The sequence below is a fragment of the Trachypithecus francoisi genome, unplaced genomic scaffold, assembly GCF_009764315.1.
Source record: "Trachypithecus francoisi isolate TF-2019V2 unplaced genomic scaffold, Tfra_2.0 Lachesis_group4, whole genome shotgun sequence".
NCBI lineage: Eukaryota > Metazoa > Chordata > Mammalia > Primates > Cercopithecidae > Trachypithecus > Trachypithecus francoisi.
In genome coordinates this window covers 100,221,481-100,238,619 of record NW_022681469.1, presented here as the reverse complement: position 1 = coordinate 100,238,619, position 17,139 = coordinate 100,221,481, and the positions used below count along the sequence as shown (strand labels likewise).

At 39.8% G+C, this 17,139-nt stretch overlaps 1 long non-coding RNA gene across 1 annotated transcript; it reads right to left on the bottom strand.

Moving 5' to 3' along the window:
- Positions 1-14,951: 14,951 nt before the first annotated feature.
- Positions 14,952-16,430, bottom strand: LOC117072012. Its single transcript, XR_004432683.1, has 3 exons — positions 16,312-16,430; positions 15,385-15,394; positions 14,952-14,962 (listed from the first exon to the last, which is right to left on the bottom strand). It is a non-coding gene; the product is annotated as an uncharacterized LOC117072012 (long non-coding RNA).
- Between the last annotated feature and the right edge of the window lie 709 nt (positions 16,431-17,139).

Below are 17,139 nucleotides of genomic sequence, written 5' to 3'. Positions count from 1 at the left end.
TTGCTATCAATAGCATATCATTTTTGCAAAAACACTAATTAAAATCTGTATACATGTCCATACACGTATGTGTAAATGCACATACACGCGCACACACTATTTTTGGTGTATAGACAAATATCTGGATGGGTTCATGCATAATATTAGTTGTTACCTCTGGGCAAACTTTATATACTTCTGTGTTGTTTGAATTAGTTCACAAACATATTCAATTAGTTTGAATATGTTACTTGAATAAATCAAAAGTAAATAATCGAATGAATGAAATAGTCCATTAAAATGAAATAATGGCCGGGCGCGGTGGCTCAAGCCTGTAATCCCAGCACTTTGGGAGGCCAAGACGGGCGGATCACGAGGTCAGGAGATCGAGACCATCCTGGCTCATATGGTGAAACCCCGTCTCTACTAAAAAATACAAAAAACTAGCCGGGCGAGGTGGCGGGCGCCTGTAGTCCCAGCTACTCAGGAGGCTGAGGCAGGAGAATGGCGTAAACCCGAGGGGCGGAGCTTGCAGTGAGCTGAGATCTGGCCACTGCACTCCAGCCTGGGTGACAGAGCGAGACTCTGTCTCAAAAATAAATAAATAAATAAATAAATAAATAAAATGAAATAATGAAGTTTTTAAAAAATAAATAAATAAATAGAAAAACAAGCAGACAGGTGATATTCACCATGAAGGCTAATGCTGAGTGATCCAGGAAAGGATGAGAAAGTGTGGCTACTGGGAGCTCTGAATAGCAGAGTCCCCATCAAGTCAACTCACTTCAGGACGTCTTCTTAGTCTCACTCTTCACTGTTAGACCAAGAATGCCCATAGGGAAAACACTAGCTTCGGGGTAAGTGCCCACTCCTCCACAGCACTGGGGCAACTCTACTGAGCTACAGAGCTAGAATTCCCAGGGGAAAGCTGGGTTCCTCTGACATCTACACTGTTGTTGAAGGAAACAGTGAGTTGGCCTCCAGGCATGTTCTGTAGTGGACTGTAGGTTTTCCTGGGATGTTCTCTGAGAGACTGAGAGAAGAAGAAAGAAAGAGCGAGCAAAAGGCTGGACAAGAGATACTGTAAAGATTGGAGATGAGAAAGCCAAGGTGTGGATTCAGAATTGTGTTTCAACATGAAATCAAAGGTATTGTAAAAAATAAAGACAGTTCTACCCCAGAAGAACATGGGAGACTATGAATGTGAATTGTAAGAGAAGTGTATTTAAGAACTTGGCTGAGAGATGCTAAATATTCCTAAGTTATGTTTTAGGACAAGATTGGCAACTCATAGCTTTGTAATTTAGAACAAGAGGCTGGAGGAGCTAAACTTTTTTTAAAATGTATTTTTTCCTAGTTATAAAACTTGATAAACATGTTGCAAATTCGGGAACTATGAAAGATTTCAGTGAAGAAATACTTCCCAGAGTACGTATACTGCCCAGAGATAATTACTGTGCACACTTCAGTGTATATTCTTCCAGCCTTTCATTTCTACAAATACATACATATTTTTATAAAAATCAGAACCATACACTATTTTCTGTCTTACAGCCGGCTTTTCCCCACTTAATAGTCTATCATGGAAATGTTTCCATTCTATTCAACTTTTCACAATGTGAGTTTTAATAGCTATAGCATATTCCATGGTACAGGTATACTGTACTAAAATTTATCTACTAGTCCACAATTATTGGATATTTATGTGGCTTCCCTTTTTATAGACTTACAAAAACATTCATCTTTATGCATGCCTCCCATTGCTTTTGAGATTTCCTAGGTGAAAGAGATAGGAACAAGTTTGTGGTTCTCCATAACCACTGCCCAACTATACTCCAGAAAAGAATCAACAAATACTCCCACCAGCAGGCTAAGAAAGTGCTTTTCCGGCCGGGCGCGGTGGCTCAAGCCTGTAATCCCAGCACTTTGGGAGGCCGAGACGGGCGGATCACGAGGTCAGGAGATCGAGACCATCCTGGCTAATACGGTGAAACCCCGTCTCTACTAAAAAAATACAAAAAAAAAAAAAAAAACTAGCCGGGCGACGTGGCGGGCGCCTGTAGTCCCAGCTACTCCGGAGGCTGAGGCAGGAGAATGGCGGGAACCCGGGAGGCGGAGCTTGCAGTGAGCTGAGATCCGGCCACTGCACTCCAGCCTGGGCGACAGACCGAGACTCCGTCTCAAAAAAAAAGAAAAAAAAAAAAAAAAGAAAGTGCTTTTCCTTCCATCCTTCCACCCTAGTCAAAGGGGGTATTAGTATTTGAAAGGAGGAGATGAAAAGGAGGAATTTAAAAGGGAGAAAATGAAATATCTACTATAAATGGTAATGTCTTTGTTTACTTGTGAAGAACATTTTTCCACATGCCTGTCATTAGATGGATTTTTCACATATCCTCTTGCACTATGAGTCTATGATTGAGACAGAGCCAAATATATACATTCATTTTCTTTTCTTATAAATCTTCATTTATTCAAATAATAGTTTGGTGGATGGTTAAACCATGATATTCTTCTATGTCCTGGTCACACACAAAAATTGCCAGGACTCTCAGTTATTTTTCCCCTGAGACCAGACTCACATCTTTAATAGAAGACTTATAGATAAAGAAAACAGGATGAAGCCTTATGTTTATTCTTGCTATCATTAGGTACTAGAATAACAGTTTGATTTATACATTTGAGCTACATTATAGCATTCCAAATGCCAATATTGGAATCATAAAAAAGCAGCTGTTCTTTTCAGCTATTTATTCTCTTATTAGCAAGGTTGCCCGATTTTTATTCTAAAACTGTATTTATTTTATTCCACTTTTATTGCCAATGTAAATTAAATGTGTGTTTTTCTTTGCATATATTTAAATTTTATTTTTGAACACTTATGCAAAAAATTCTGTAAAATCCCATTAACATTAATCAGGTCCACATTTCTCAAATTCTTATCTGCAATAACATTAAGTTAAATATGTATGTATATGTGTATATTTTGGATTGTATCCATAAAGTTTTAGAAAGTGAGAAATTGGCCACAGGGAGGCAAAACTAGATATTTACATCAATCCTATTATTTTACTGCCTCATAGAAGGTCCAACACAATATACAATTCCTGTTCATCTTCAGCAAGCATGCAAATATTTGTGTCAAGCAACCTAATCAAAAAGCACATATGCATTTATTGGGTGTTCATGTATTTTTACATCAGCAAAGTTAGAAAAGCAGAGGGAAGAACCTCTCTACATTAAAATGCTCAAATGTTAACTAGATAAAGGCTGGCTAATTTCCCCCTCTTGATTTATTGTTATAGTATTTTTAAATATTTGATTGCTTTTATCTTGTAAAATGAAATGTAATCTTATGTTACTTTGTTTTTCTATTGGGTCTTAGTTAACTGCGCCAACATTTAAGTGAGGACCTAAATTTTCAACTGGCCTCAAAAATTATGCCTATGAATTGGGGCAGTCCAAAACCAATCGCACTTACCCAAATAAATAAGGTTCATCACAATCTGCTTACTAAACATATATTGTACAAACATTTGGGATTAGATAAGCTATAACTAATTCTTTTTTTTTTTTTTTGAGATGGAGTTTTGCTCTTGTTGCCCAGGCTGGAGTACAGTGGCACAATCTTGGCTCACTGCAACCTCTGCCTCCCAGGTTCAAGCGATTCTCCTTCCGGCACCTCCCAAGCTACAACTAATTCTAAGATTAGGACTAGCAATATAGACCTATGCTCTGAATTTTCTTAAAAAAAATTGGTGAGGGGGGATGGGAGAGCAACACTATATTCTGCCATCATCCTGTGAATAGCATTCCTTTTCTTTCAAGTTTGATTTTTATAGTAATTTAATCACCATAATTGGTGGGAAAAGAAGAGGTGATTTATGTAATTCTTGTGGGTCCAAAGCCAAACAGATGTGGTTTTCTGTTCTCCTAAAGTGATTTTCCACATTGGTCTTTAAAGGTGGTATTTTAGCGGTTGTTTTCCATGCTGGAGAGAGGGCTGGCTCTCCATGGAACGTGAAAGGGGGTGTGCACAAGCTTCTGAGCAGGACGTTCATGGCCTTGCCTGCCTCTTTTGGCCCCAGCCCATCACACACTAAATCCTCCTTTCTGGGACTTTGAAAGAGGCATGAAAACTTTTTGGCTTTCAGCTTCCCTACATATAAAATGAAGGGATTGGATTCAAAATCTAAAATCTCCAGTTCTAAATCCTATGAATTCATCATATTAAAATCCTGCAATTTAGATAATTATGTTCCATGTAGTTTGATTTCCAAATAGTAAACATGACAAAAACACATTAAAGTCCATTGTCAATTTCAGCTTTAACATGTATGAATCATTTGAATTAAGGCAGATTTTTAACATGTGATATTCGCTAAAGAGAATTGCATAAATGTTTGTTTTGAAATTAATTTGACATGGGTATGTCTTCTCAGTAGAAACCAAAAATCAGTCCAAGAAAACCCTCAAATTATTAATGAAATAATGTGATACGAAATAAGCAGCTGTTTATTTGGTGCTTTAAAATAAGAGAATTTATATTTTAATGCGATATATAGGGATTCTGAAATTTCACATTTTGTTATTTTTAGCTTAAATAATATACCACATTTATTATGAAAGAAATTAACTTTGCTAATGATACATAGGCCACTCAAATATTCTCTGAGTTTATCTATTTTAAAGAATTTCCAACCCAATTGCTTATTATTTCTGAAGTAGCTTCCATTTAAAACACCTCTCCAGATATCAAAGCTCTGACTTCACTCAGTCACTTTTCCTATTTGGCAAACCTCCAGAGAATTTGTCTCAAGGTGAAATTTTTTAAGAATAGACATCAAATCCAAAGAAATTCTTTTTAAACAATTGTTTCTGTCACTTTAGTAACCCTGGGAACTCAGTCACATGGATGTGCCTTGTGCATCCTCCTCCTCTGAGCTACACAAAACAAACCTGTGAACAACAGAACAAACATTTGGAATTAGACAAGCTACAATTAATTCTAGGATTAGGACTGGCAATACAGACAACAGAAATTCATAGCCAGGCTGTGTCTTCCAGAGGTGAGAATGCTTTCTCTTCTTCTAGAATATAGAGTCCCTCTACACAATAGGGATCTTATTAAAATGCAGATCCTTATTGAGTATATCTGGGGTTGGACCTGAGTTGTAATTTCTAATTCACTGCTCAAATTTCCAGAGCTTACAACATTAGCACCTCAGAGTTTGTTAGAAATGCAGACTTTCAGACTTTCAGGCCAACCTGGGCCTACCTTGGCAGACTCTGCATGTATAATAACAAGATCCCCAGGTCATCTGTATGAACATTTGTGTTTGAGTAGCACTCATCTACCTCAGTTTAGGAATTATTTCCCAATGGGTTTTGGTCAATACTAAAGTTTGCTCCCGCACACACTAGTCTAGAGTGAGTGGATTCTTCCCCTCATGTATTTGAAAGGCATGAAAATCCCTGCCAGACAGTTTGACCACAATCCAAGGACAACTGAAACAACTAGTTCTCTGATGTCACACCAACCTGAACAGTTCCCAATCAAAAAGTAAGCTTGAACGACTTTTCTGCTAGAGCAGTGGTTCTCAAATCTGTCTACATATTACAGTCACCTTTAAAAAGAGCCTTTAAAACGATCAAAATGTAGATCCTACCCTGGACCAATTAAATCACAGTCTCCAGAGCAGTGGTTCTTAAATTTCTAAATATCTGAATCACTGAAGGAGTTGTTAACACACAGATTGGTGGATCCCAAACCCAGTCTCTGAGTCAGTGGGTCTGGACCAGGGCCTGAGAATCTGCATGTATGACAAGTTCCAAGGTTTTATGTGTCTGTGGACCACACTTTGAGAACCACTATTCAGGAGTTGGCCCTGAAGAGTAGCATTTTTTTTTAAAACCCCTTCATGAGAGTTTAATGTGCAGCCAAGTTTGATACCACTGTCCTAGAGAAAGATGAGCCCATAAAAAAACCATATTAGTTCCCATACTTAGTGTGAAATGTGTTTCATCACATTAAATCGCACACACTAATGCTCAACCAGTTTCAGCACAGACTATCCATGGCTTCAAAACGTTTCAGCAACAGGAAATGTTCAGTGAGATTTTTGTTTAAATGTGTATTTTTTTACTGCTAGTATGAAAACTCCTGAAAAGCATGGGCTTTCTTGAATGCACCTTTGTCCCCACAGGTACTACACACGGGGCATGGCACATAGACATGTTCAATAACTGTAGAGTTTAATCTGTTTATTGTCCACCCAATACCAGCCACCTGGAGATGGACATATGCTCTGTTGAGAAAAGGACAAAATTGCCTGAAATTTTCATTTTTCACCAAGCTGCTTTGACAGCATATAAATGTAACCAAAACTCCTGAATGTTGACACAAATATTAGACAAGCAAATTATCTTCTCACAGCCCATTCAGTTGGTGTGTAAATGTGATATTCTCAATGGGAGCCAAAGCTTGAGAACTAGCACCACACAAGGAAAATGAGAAGCCTAGTTCAAACAATCCCCGCACAGGTAACGGAGGATCAAAGTTTGACAAGGCGAGCATCCCTCCCTGTATGACTGAAAAGAAACATCTAAAGTAGTAATAAATAAATAAATAAAGCTAAAAAGCAGTATAAATAACAAAATGGAAAACAGGATGAAAAGAGCAACACATTACACAAAAATGGATCTGGAGAAATTAGGATTGACTGAATAATTACATTTAATTATCAAAATCTTAGTGATATAGATTGATTCTTACAATATGCAACATGCAAATTCGATTTCAAGACCATGTTGATGTCCATCAAACACATTATCCAATTTACCCTAGCTCCTAAACTTTAGTAACAAAACATCACAGCATTGCAAAATATATCTATCTAACATAGGGTAAATGTTAAGCAAATGTTTGTCAGGTCACATCGCACAATCAATGCTAGTGAATAACACTTCCTAAGGTTTTCAGGTAGCATGAACAGAAAACATCCAGTATTTGTCTATTCTTTTGAGGACAATAAGAAAAGAATATCAGTAGCCCTGTCTAGAACTTTCTGCAGTGAGGGAAATGTTCCATATCTGTCTTGTACAATATGGTAGCTAGTAGCCACATGTTGAGCAACTGAAATGTGGCTAGTATGACTGAGGGTCTGAATTTTTAATTTATTCAATCTTAATTAGTTTTAATTTAAATAGTTACACATGGCTGTTGCCTACCATACTGGACCTCCAGAAACAGGGAGCAATGCCAGAGCATAAATGCTTTAGGCACTTTCTGTCATTCTCATAACCGTGTCCAAAATCTGCCTCTTGCTCCACTCCTTGGATTCATCAGATCAAAAATAAGACAAACCTAAAAAATATTCCAGTTAATTTCCTATAGAATAACAACACAGAGGCTTCCATTGTGAAATCTACACTCTTTGAAAGGTCACAGACTCCCCTCACTTTTATAAACAGTCCCAAAGTAAAAGCAATCACAATGGCCGGCAGCTTTAGTATTTATAAATCCCAGTCCTTTGGACAGAGGGAAAAAGGCCCTTTTAAAGCCCAGATCCTCTTTAGAGATTTCCAATTGTGCCACCCAGTGGCAATAGAGTTGGTTGAATTTCTGACTCCAGCAGAATCCTCTCTGGCCAAGGACGAATCCTGCACCATCGCGATGATAAGCAGTAAGCAGTCAGATAAGACAGTGACGATGATGGGATGGGGGACCTAACCTGTCCATTCACACTGTGACTTTGTCACACGCATTTCCATGTTCAGTCAATCCATGCTTTGTCTTATAGCCTTTCTCAGAAGGAATATAAAACACCAGTGATCATCATCTTGGTGGGCTGTTGTGTTTAAGATTCCAGAAGATTGTCTCTGAATTCCTTCAGCCCGATGTATTTACATTACAAGAAATGTATCTCCCACTCATCAAATTTTATATGAAGGTGCTGGATGAGTCTTTGCCTTTGATTAAGAATTTTTTTTAAATAGAACATTTAGTGAGCCAGAAACATTTGGTAACATCATTTTCTGAGGATTTAAAAACACTTCAACATAAAATTAAACGCAGATGTATAATTTGGGAGTTCATGAATCATTAGTTATGTACATTTATAATTACGCTAAACCTAAATATTTGAAAAGCCACATTAGTCTCTGGCTATTGTAGCTAATTCTCGGGTAAAGAATTTGAATGGCATTCTGGTATTGCATTTTATCTGGACTACACTGTTACAGAATTGCGTGTAGGATTAGTTGATTTTTTTGTTTCAATTTAGAATTTCCACTCATGGGAAAAAAACTCAAAATGAAATATAGCTAAGCTCCTTATAGATGTAGTTTCCAAGAAGCAAATGTCTAAGAACAGAAAGTTATATAGAAACTGAAAATAGGGGAACAACACACACTGGGGCCTGTAAGAAGATGGGTGGGGAGGAGGGAGAGTATCAGGAAGAATTGCTAATGGATGTTGGGCTTTATACGTAGGTGATGGGGTGATCTGTGCAGGAAACCACCATGGCACACATTTACCTATGTAACAAACGTGCACGTCCTGCACATGTACCCCTGAAACTGAAATAAAATTCGGAAATTAAAAAAAAAAGGAACTGAAAAGAACCAGCTCCATACAGCATTCATTGTGATTGTAAAGTAAGGGGATGGCGCACCTCCGGCTTCCACAACTCAAGAGGCCCCAAGACTATGCTAGGTCTGGCAGAGAATCTTGCTGGAGCTCAAGATCTTACAAAATGTAACTCCAAGGGACATTTTAAAGTGATAGGAGCTGCAGCTGGGCGCGGTGGCTCACACCTGTAATCCCAGCACTTTGGGAGGCCGAAGCGGGCGGATCACGAGTTCAGGAGATCGAAGACCATCCTGGCTAACACGGTGAAACTCCATCTCTACTATAAAAAATACAAAAAGAATTAGCCGGGCGTGGTGGCGGGCGCCTGTAGTCCCAACTACTCGGGAGGCTGAGGCAGGAGAATGGCGTGAACCCGGGAGGCGGAGTTTGCAGTGAGCCAAGATGGCGACAGAGCCAGGCTCCATCTCAAAAAAACAAAAAAACAAAAAAACAAAAAACAAAAAACGACAGGAGCTGCAAATCTTCCCCGGCACAAATGCAGAGAGAGCAAGCTTAAACCTAAGAAAATGACATGAACACAACATTGACCCATTTAGCATGTGTTAATACTTTTGTTGGCAGTCCTAGCAGAAAGACAAAGACTGAACAAACACAATTACCCAGACTGGCACTAGGTAAGTACTGCAAAGATCTTCATTACCTCTTGAATTTTTTTTTTTTTTTTCAGACAGGGTCTGTTTCTGTCACCAAGACTGGACTGCAGTGATGCGGTATAGTCCCAGCCTCCAACTCCTGGGTTCGAGTGATCCTCCTGCCTCAGCCTCCAGAGTAGCTGGGACTAGAGGCACACACCACCAGGTCTGGCATTTCCTGAGGATTTTGAAGTCCTTCTCAGAAGGGTTCTGCTCCGGTTTCTCTACTGTCATCCGCAGAGCCTGTTCTCAGCACACAGTGGGAACCTAGCAAATTTGTTTTTTGACAGTAAATCAGTCCTTCATTGACTCCACTTACTGTCTGGGTGTCCTTGGGCAGGCCACTTACAAGCTCTGGAGGCGTATCTCCAGAGACGCCTATGAATCCAAAGAAGGTACAATCACCGGAAGTATTTTGGATCCTGAGACAACCGTTGGATAAGTAGAAGAGGGAGATTTTACCAGACATGAGGCTACGTGCCAATTGTGAGTTTAGGTGAAGAAGCATAATCTAGAAGAAACAAGATTCGAGGTGGAGGATTCAGCCAGAAAGGCTTCCCTGAGGCCCCCAGGCGCCCCCTACTGTGCACCTTGAACATGCTTCTTTCATAGGCCTTATCTTACAGCCTAGCAATTACCTGTTTACTCCTCTGTCTCCACCAAACAAAAGCCTTATCTCAGCCATATTTTTATTCCCCACATCTAATTTAGTCACTGGCCCATAGAAGGTGACCAACAAATGTTTGTGAAATATATTAATATGATTCAAAATACTGTTATCTAATTTCTCAAATAGCAACATCATTTGAAAAGCTCAGTCTCCTTAGAATGTATTTTTTATTCAAAATAGAAATAATTTATCAACAGGATAAAACATTCAGAATTTTGTGACTAAGTAGAAATATAGCTGGACTATTCTGGCAATGGCGTAGCTGAGTCAGAGAAAAATACTGTAGCTATTAAGGAGAGACTCATGAGAAAAACAGAAGACCTAGCACAAAAAGAAGGAAGGAGAGAAAAAAAGGGAGAGAGGAAGGGAGAGTGAGAAAGAGAGAAGAGAAGAAGGAAGGAAAGAAAGAAGAGAAAACAAAAGAAAAACAAAACAATCTCATTTGTGGGCTTCAATTTTTTTAAATCCTGAATATAGTATTAGCAAAAAGAACCCAACAGCATTTTAAAATAATTAAACCATAACTTGGTTGAGGTTATTTTGTGAAATGCCAAGAAAGACTCAATATTAGGTGTTCTATTGATTTAATTCATCATATAGCTACAGCACAAGGGAAAATTCATATGATCCTTTTTATAGATGCTGAAAAGATATTTGTTAGAACTCAATATCCCCACTTTTTATTGTTACAAAATATATATAATACAAAACTTACCACTTTAACCATTTTAGGTGTACAGTTCAGTGGCATTAAGTATATTCACAGTGTTGTGGAACCCACACAACAATCACAAAAATCATTCATCTTCCCAAACAGAAACTCCATACCCATTAACATTAACTTCCAATCCTCCCATTCCACAGCCTCTGTCTCTGTATCTCTATGAATTTGATTACTCTAGGTACTTCCGAAAAGTGAAATCATATAATATTTTCTTTTTGTGACTGGTTTATTTCACTTAGTATGTCTTCAAGGCTCATCCATGTTGTAGTATACGTCAGACTTCGCATTTTTTTAAGACCAAATAATATTCCATTGTGTGGATATACATTTTGTTTATTCATTCATTTGTTGATAGATACTTGGGTTGCCCTCACCTTTTGGCTGTTGAAGTAATGCTGCTATGAACGTGGGTGCACAAATACTTGTTCAAGTCTTTATAAGCTTTAAATCTTTTGGGTATGTACCCAGAATTGGAATTGCTGGACCATAGGGTAATTCTACTCTTAATTTTTAGGGGAACTGCCGTACATGAAGACATGAAATATGACACAATGTTCAAGTATATTCGAGATATCAGTTAAAATGACATTAACCATTCCATCTACATCAAGTCGTCCTCCATCCACCCATGCATCCACCTCTTTATTTATCCAGTAAACATACGTCGCATGCCTACTGTGTGTTGTTTGTGACTTCTGTGTGGGACTCTGGAGAGAAGAGCTCTGGACTACAAGACAGTAGACCTGGATTCTATCTAGATCTGGCTCCTGATCTGCCTTCTCCCAACACTGTGAAAGCATTAAGATATAATTTTCTACTTTCAGGTTAGCAAAAGTCAAAAAAGGCTGACATATCTTTTTTTTTTTTTTTTTTTTTTTTGAGACAGAGTCTTGCTCTGTCGCCCAGGCTGGAGTGCAGTGGCATGATCTCAGCTCATTCCAACCTCCGCCTCCCAGGTTCACGTCATTCTTCTGTCTCAGCCTCCCAAGTAGCTGCAACTACAGGCACCTGCCACCACGCCCAGCTAATTTTTGTATTTTTGGTAGAGACAGCATTTCACCTTGTTGGTCAGGTTGGTCTCGAACTCCTGACCTCAGGTGATCCACCCCCCTCGGCCTCCCAAAGTGCTGGGATTATAGGCGTGAGCCACTGCGCCCGACATGGCTGACATACTTTTAATATGCTATGTTATTACAGTTATGTTAGGGTGGATATGAAGAAATAGGCATTCTCATACATTGTTGGTGGAAAAATAAATTAATACAGCCCCTGTGGAGGGCGACTTGTCAGTGTTTATCAAAATTGAAAATGTTTGAATATATCCAGAATTGGAATTGCTGGATCATATGATAGTTCCATTTGTAATTTTTAGGGAAACTGCCTCCCATGAAGACATGAAACATGACACAATGTTCAAGTATACTTTTTTTTTTTCTTGAAATGGAGTCTCACTCTGTTGCCTAGGCTGGAGTGCAGTGGCGTGATCTCGGCTCACTGCAACCTCCACCTCCCAGGTTCAAACAATTCTCCTGCCTCAGACTCCCAAGTAGCTGGGATTACAGTGCATGCCACAACACCAAGCTAATTTTTGTATTTTTAGTAGAGATGGGGTTTTACTACATTGGTCAGGCTGGTCTCGAACTCCTGACCTCAAGTGGTCTGCCCACCTTGGCTTCCCAATGTTCTGGGATTACAGGCATGAACACTGCACCCAGCCTCAAGTATACTTTTGATAAGAGAGATGTAAATTAAAATGACACTAAGTCATCTACATCAAGTCATCCTCCATCTGTCCATGCATTCATCTTTCCATTTATCCGCTAAATACATGTTGCATACCTTTTGACTCAGTGATCCCAATTCTAGTAATGTATTCCCCTATTGCTATGCCAATGTATAAGAAAGGTGACATTTATCAGTTATCCATCGCACTTTGCTTGTAAAAACCAAGGCAGGAAACAAATCCATCAATAGAGAACAAGTTAAATAAATCATGGTACATCCATGCAATGGAATACTAGGGGATCATTTAAAAGAACAGGGACATTTCTCTTTGTGCTGTTATGCAAGAATCTCCAAGAAATATTATTATTTGGAAAGCATATGTATACAGTGTGCCACTATTCATATTAAAATAAAAAACAAACATTCTTTATGTTTTTGTTTATGCACTTCATATTTCTAGAAGGACATAAAAGAAAACTGGGGACCGTGGATACCTATGGGGACTGGAAGTGGCACCTGAGGGACTGAGATGGGATGGAGGCTTTTTACTGTGTATCCTTTGTACTTTCCTAGTTTTTGTAACCTGTGACTATGTTACCTATCATTTTATTCTTTTTTTTAAAAAAGAGGTATCCATCCTGATACTGGCCTAAAGTACTAAGAGAACTTGCATCCACATTCAATTGCTAAGACTACAGTGTTAGGTTAAATACATTTTTCAAGTTGATTTTTTCCACACTGTTGTCAAGACAACCTTCCCTTTCTCCACAATATTGAGAGAATTAGGTGTCAGCCTGGCATCTAGACAGAAATAGCTGCTTAATTCCAAAATGGATGGGTTAGGAAGGCCAGAAAGTTATTGTTCTTATAGATTCATGTAACACCTTGTAAATACTTTCTGCCCAGTGGGTGCTCAATAAATGTTGCTGACTCACCTGTCACAGGGAAGCAATATTAACTCAGAAGGACTAACTGAAGTCATTTAATCAGAAAATCAATTTCATTTTCCTTGTCATGGGGGAAATATTTCTGCTAAGTCGAGAAAAGTGTAGAGTTAATTAGTTTGTGTCAAGGATTCAAATGGAAAGCCAGGAGTTCAAGTGGTAAGAACACAACAGTTGCGAATCAATTTGCTTTGCATTACAGTTGGCAGTCTTGGGCACACTTAGCCACATATGGAAGTCATGTTTACTATTTCGAGAATACAGTATCACTTTACAGTGCTTAGTATTCAAAGTCCCACATTGTATTGCTTTTCTGTAATTTTTGAGCAATTTCTGTGCCAACATTTGGCACAAGGGGTACTAGAACCCTAGAATAATTGCAAACTTGCTTCCCTCCCCCTAAGCTTTACTTCTTGTGGTCTGAAGACCATGATTGTATCAGATATTAATCTAAAACCCAACCACCAAATGGATTTTATTGAAGCTGCTGTAATTCCACCACCAGAAAACATGACAAATAGCCAACATGTCACTGAAGATTTATGTTTGGTTTTGAAACCCATTATCTTTCAGGAAATATTGCATAGTATGATTCACTGAGTAGTAGCAGTTTCATATAGCCCAAGGTTTTTTGATATCGACTTCACGGTGTCGTTATTACAAATCAGAGTGTCTGTGCTTTGCTGGAATCACATGATTGAAACCAGTCAGCTTCAGGGATCATTAGCAAAAAGTAAATGTACCCTGCAATACTAAGAATCTCAAACAGAGCTTCTACATGCTGGGAATAATGCAGCCTACATTTCCCCCTCTGTTGAAGGTGAATTCAAGAAGGGGAAATGTGTTGCTTTGACTAAACTGACAGAACAGCTGAGTGCATGCTGCTTTTCACTGCTGGTAAATGAAATGGAACCACTTCAGATCTATGCAATATTGGAGCCTGAAGGGGCCTGAAAGATCCTCCAGTCGCAAACTCTCCCTTAACATAAACCAAGGCTCAAAAAGGTAAAATGGCTTTATACCAATGCTTTGCTGCTCCGCCATGTCTAACAGCTCTGCCCATACCCAATGTAGTGAGGGCATGATGTGGAAAGGAGGCAACTCAAGGGACCATGAGCACAAATCGCTCAAGGCCATGATTCTATCACCTCTCCCTTTCTGTTTCATTTGGGGGAATCCTCTTGATTAGTTAGGAGAGGGCATTAAACACTCTTGTAATGATGAAAAGCTCAGGGCCTTGCAATTTGGGGTGAGATGAAGGAAGAGAAGGCAGGGGACAGTGGCAGAGGGTGTTCAAAGTTACCTTTACGGACCATTTCAGCAGACTGTTATTAATCAATGTACTGCAGCCAAGGCACAAACTCTTACCATCGCCAGGTGGATGTCCTAGCTGCCTGTTCCTTTCTCATTTAATTTTCTGAGTTGGAGAATCTAACTTCCCTTCTCTGTTCCCACTTTACTAAAACCTCTCTTCAACGTTAGACATGGCTGACCAGCTCCTTCTTCTTAAAATACTTTCCCCTCTTTGTCCTTAACCCTACAATCTACTAGTTTTCCTTCTATCCCATGGGCAGTTCAATGTCAATCAGATTTTCTCCCTGTCCCTGACCTCTCGTTTCCTCTCACCCGCTTTCTCTACTTAATGGCTAATAGGTATCTTATACTTGACATATCCAAAAAAGAACTCATCATTTATTTTCTGCCACCACATACTTTTTCCCCATCTCACCCTCTGAATGAAAACAATTCAGGAAACCATAGTCTAAGCCCCCAAATGTGTCTCATTCCTGAACAAAGTCACCAGGTACCTGGCCCTCACTGGGGTGAGGACTTTGATTCCTCAGGGAGTCAGCATTGGCCTTCAAAGGCACGGTGCAGTCTGCAACGTCAACTATTTGCTGAATGTGGCACATTTGTAATGCAAACTCAGTCTGGCCTGATTTGGGTCAAGAAATAGCTCCAGTTCATGAAAGCATGAGACCTCCCAGCACTAAGTCAAGGAGCAAATCAGCTATTTCTTAGTTAATGAAAAATTCCTTCCCAAAAAGAAATAGGTGAACAGAGTCATTACTGATGTGGAAACAAGGGGGATGGGGTAGCAGAAGCAGATTGGCAGAGGAAAAACTTCATTTAAAGAACACTATCCCAGCCTGGGCAACATAGGGTGAACTTGTCTCTACAAAAATTAACATAAAATTTAGTCAGGCATGGTGGCACATACCTTTAGTCATAGCTCTTTGGGAGGCTGAGGTGGGAGGATCGCTTGAGCCCAGGAGTTTGAGGCTGCAGTGAGCCATGTTTGCACCACTGCACTCCAGCCTGGGCAGCAGAGCCAGACCTGTCTCTAAAAACAAACGAACAAAAAGGAACCAAAGAAACGCTATTAATGAGAAGTGCTGCTTCATATTTTCCAGTGTTGTCTGCTGTAATTGGTAATAGGAGAAGTTCTGGGGACTTACCACAGAGGGCATTTTTTGAGCAAACTGGTATCTGGAGTCAACAGCCACATGGAAAGAAGAAATGAGGCTGAGGGAGGGAAGCTGGAGCTCATGATCATAGGTTTTCTTCTGACCTTAAGCACGATTTGATAATTTGAATTACAACACTTATTTTCCATCTTCCTTCTTATACTTGGATATAAAGAGCCATGATCAAATCATATATAATCCAGGGTTTCTCAACCTCTACCCTATTACATTTTGTGGTGGATAGTTATTTGTTGTGGGGGCTTGTATTAGTCTGTTCTTACATTGCTATAAAGAACTACTTAAGACTAGGTAATTTATAAAGAAAACTGGTTTAATGGGCTCATGGTTATACAAGCTGTACAGGAAGCATGGCTGGGGAGGCCTCGGAAAACTTACAATCGTGGCAGAAGGTGAAGGGGAAGCTGGCAAGTCCTACATGGCTGGAGCAGGAGGAAGAGAGAGTGAAGGAGGATGTGCTACACACCTTTAAGCAACCAGATCTCATGAAAACTCACTCACTATCACAGGAAGAGCAAGGGGAAATCTGCCCCCATGATCCAATCACCTTCTACCAGGTCCCCACCCCAACACTGGGAATACAATCGACATGAGATTTGGGTGGCAACACAGAGCCAAACCATATCGGGGCTGTCCCGTGCATTGTAGAATGTTTAGCAGCATCCCTGGCCTCTACCCACTAGATGCCTCTCCCCACTGCCACCCTATTTGTGACAACCAAAAATATCTCCAGACTTTACCTAATGTGCCCTAGGGGACAAAATAATCCTGAGCTGAGACCACTGGTCTTAGGTTACTGAAGTCTCAGAAGGTAATTCTAGAGAAATATCTTAGGTCAGGTTCCCTATGTAAGGGGTTTATTGGGAGTAACACAAACAGTCTCTATAGAAAGCGGGTTGGACAGAGAGTAACGCTGAACAGAGATGCAGTTACAATAAAGGTTTCAACAGATCCCTTGAGGGGCTCTGGAGCCCTTCAGTGTTGTCCCAAATACAGGTAAGGAGCTGAGTTCTTCCCCCTCTACCCCTCCTCCCCAACCGTCATTGGATGGGCATGACTTTGTCAAGGCTGCTCTCTTCCATTAGTGGCCCATTCCCCAGGACAAGCCCAGCTGTGAACATGCTCTTGGCAGTTGAGAGGATGAGCCCCCAGTCCTGAAAGGGGGATCTGAAGAAAGTACCACAACATTAACTATCAGAACAGAATAGCTTCAACTGCTTTGAGGCCATGGTCATAAAGATCGAGCTTGGCTGTCTTCAGAATAAACCCGGAGAAGGCCTCAATTTCACAATCACAATTTTCTTTCATAATCCAATGCTGTAATGGCCC